This window comes from Pinus tabuliformis, chromosome 5_1 (assembly GCF_031772625.1).
Source record: "Pinus tabuliformis cultivar Carrire ecotype Pingquan chromosome 5_1, CPIR1, whole genome shotgun sequence".
Taxonomy (NCBI): Eukaryota; Viridiplantae; Streptophyta; class Pinopsida; order Pinales; family Pinaceae; genus Pinus; species Pinus tabuliformis.
Genome location: NC_142305.1, coordinates 973,963,799 through 973,967,486, shown reverse-complemented (window position 1 = coordinate 973,967,486; position 3,688 = coordinate 973,963,799).

Here is a 3,688-nt window from a genome sequence, read left to right as displayed (position 1 = left end):
GTCATTTTCGAAACATTATGATGACTGAACTTACAGGCCAACTTGGCTTGTGTCATGACAGTTCAACTCCATATTATCCACAGGCTAATGGTTTGGTTGAAGCCATCAAAAAAGTTCTAGTCATCATGATCCAACGAATCATTGGGATTCATAGGTTGAATTGGCATAACATGCTATTTTCAGCGCTTTGGGCGTATCGAACCTCAGTAAAAACGTCAACCGGGTTCACTCCTTTCCAACTATTTTATGGTCTGGAAGCTGTGTTACCCATTGAATGTGAAATCCTGTCATTGCAAATGGCCATTGAATTACTTCCAGCCACTTCCGAAGAGGAAAAACGTTTGTTATACATGGCTCAGCTAGATGAGAATCGACGTGATGCTGCATTAGCGATCGAAACTCATGCCAAACGTATTAAAGCTCAGTGTGATCGAAATGTTACCCCTCAAATTTTTTTGGAAGGAGACCTAGTCTTATTGTACGATCAAGCAAATGATAAATTAGGTGTTGGGAAATTCGTACCCATGTGGCATGGTCCTTATGTTGTTAAGCGAAATCTAGAAAAAGGGGCCTATGAATTGGTAGACTTTGACGGGGTCTCTTTAGGTAAACCCAGAAATGGTCTTTACCTGAAGAGGTATTATGCTTAAATCTGGGTGTGGAGATTTTTAGTTAGCTTAGTTTTCTTTCTAGCTGGTGTGTTTTAGATTAAAAAGTGTGCTTAGCTTAGAGAGTGTTTTTCGTCATTATTCCTGCTTATCTTGGTTTTACCCTTGATATTGCAGATGTCGACGCCTCTCCAAACATACATTGGTTTTGCTGATCGTGCTTGTCGTAATACACAGAACATTTCTTTCGCAGCTTGGGTTATCTATTCGCCCTCTGACGAGTTGGTATCTATGCATGGGGTAAGCCTTGGTAAAACAATGAACAACATTGCCGAGTATAGTGCAGTGATTGAGTTATTATCTGAATCTATTTCATTTGGGATTCGGAGTTTGATAGTGAGGTTAGATTCTGAACTCGTTGTATTACAGCTTAATAGAGTATATGCCATTAGAAATCCAGTGTTATTGAGATTATTTTTGAGAGTTTGTCTCTTGGAACGTGAATTTGACTATATTGAATATCAGCATATTCCAAGATATTTAAATACATTAGCAGATGCAATTGCTTCTCGAATGTTAAGTAGACATTTGTAATAATCATACAAGTAAATTTAAAAACATTCCATAACATGTTTTACAAGATAAGCCGGTAATAGTGATATATTATAATATAGGAGTGTGTCAAATATACATCGTCTTCGATCATAGGTTGAAAAACACCTTATGATCGACAAAAATGATAGTACAAAAAGCAAAAATGTTATATGTGTCTACAACAGGCGATCATCCTATCACTGGTGATGATCTCGATAAGAAACCATTGTACGGGTCACCCTGCAAAGGAACCTCCTGAAAGGTCCTGGGACCCCAATCACATAGCACTGTAGCCTAAGAGGAATTTCATCTATGCTGGTCTCCAGAATGTCCACTGCCAAACGCTCTAGATGACTCTCCAATTCGGCCAAGGTCTCTGCTGATTCGTCCTATGGGACTGGTGCTGCTGCAGTTGGTTGTTTCCTCTCATAGGGCCGGAGAGCGGCTGGTCGCCGTGGACCTACATCTACATTTGAAACTTTTACTATCAATTTTGGGACTAGATAAAAACAAAAAAATAATAAATTACAAAATGTTGAAAATGATTTTACCTGAGTCATCCCATTGCTCTCCTGGTGGAAGAGCCATGTCTGGGTCACCACGAAAATCTACCCCAGCATAAGGAAAGTCATGAATAGCAAAAACTTTGTTCTCCAACCAATGGAAATACTCAGGAGTGAATCGAATGACTTCTGTCCCCTCCTCAGGATGACGGGCCATAACTGCAACCCATCGCATTAGTTGGGGCTCTCGGGGAAGTCCGGCTCCAACAGTGAGATGCTGTGGTACCAACATTGGGATCCTCTCCAGACCAAAGCTCACGACTAAAGCACCATATCCAAAGGTCTTTAGTTGTCCATTCTTTGCTCTAGTCAGTTGGCTTTTTATATTAGCCAACACAGCATCGCACCAGTTGAAGATGGTGCCTCGAAAGCAGTCTACTGCCATCCACATTTGGGATCCAGTGGCTACATGTAGTGTTTCACTCCCGCAGAGCCTGGTAACAGTAAACGCGATTACCTTGAGTTCAGGAAGGGATATGGTTTTGATATCTATCCCTTTGTCTCTAGTCTGGTTGTTACAGAACTCTAGCCGGAGGCTATCGACAGACTGACCACCTAGCCTAGTCCCTAATAGAGTCAAGTGTTCACCTCTCTTAGGAAAACCAGTCAAAAAGTAAATTTCTGCCTGCTCCATTTCGAGCTGGTGACCACCAATGAAGAAGCACTGGTCCTGTATGCTCCACTTGTCTACCAGCCACTGCAAAAAGTCCACCTGGGCCCTCATGCCAGGTATGGCCCAGAATTTGTATAAGCCGCATGCCTGCAATGCATCAATCGAAGGTTGATGATTTATTGCAGCGAGATCTACATCCTCGTGCTCCCTTTCTCGCCAATGAAGCATGATGTATACTCTACATTCAATGAAAAGGCGAATTAGAATATCTAAAAGCAAAATTTTTGGGTGAATTTTGAGAAATTTAGGTTTAAAAACCCTTGCTGCGGGGACCGCACCCTCTCTATTAGAGACAGTGCTTGGGTCCGCACTTTGCCTTCACGGCAGGTGTGGACCCCTGACTTTTTTCCCTTTACAAAAAAGTCGGGGTCCGGAGGTTACCTGTGCTATGCCTACAGACCCCCGCACGTGGGTTTCTAACCTAAAAATACCCTAAAAAATGAAATTAAAGCCTAAAAACAAATTTGAAACAGATAAAATTAAAGAGTAGGATGATGTAGATTACCTGGAGGAGACGGCGTTCGATTCCAACGGACGGATTTTCTGCAATCTTCACGGGAAGTTTCTAACCAAAAGCTCTATTTTCTCACCCAGAACTCAAACGGTAAAAATGAATTTACAAAAGCCCTTTTTATAAGTTTTTTTAATAAATGAGTTTTTAATTTGTTTATGTTTCACTTTAAAGAGGTAACTTTTGAAGCATTTTTATCCATTTTAAACAGGTATGAGTAATGCTTGAGTTTTTGTTCAGGATAATGGATTTTTCAGGCAAAATCGGTCATTTTCAACGAAAAAAACATTAGAGTCACCTTTAAGCTCTTTTCTGACTCCTAAAACATGAAAAGATCGCCGAGTTTTTCTTTTTAAACTCGTTAAAACGGAACTAAAAAGACGGTCCACTTACAACCCTTTTCTGACTGTAAAAACATGAAAAGATTGCCGGATTTTTATCGTTTCAAATTCGATATTGGTTATAAAACGACGTGTAATTGATCGCTTTTTTACTTTTTCGGATCAGAGGCACTAATTACGAAAAGTACTCCTTGGTCGTAATGATCAAGCGGTTCTCTCAAGTATTATTTTATACTTTTTTGGGCTTGGGAGACACAAATTTATGAAAAAGGACAACCATGGAGTTTTCTTAAGTTTTTTCAGACTCTCTAAAATTGAAAAATGCCGAGTTTCTCCTATACTGGACTTGTTAAAATTTAGCAGTAAAGGACCTGTTCAATTACAAACAGGAATGGACC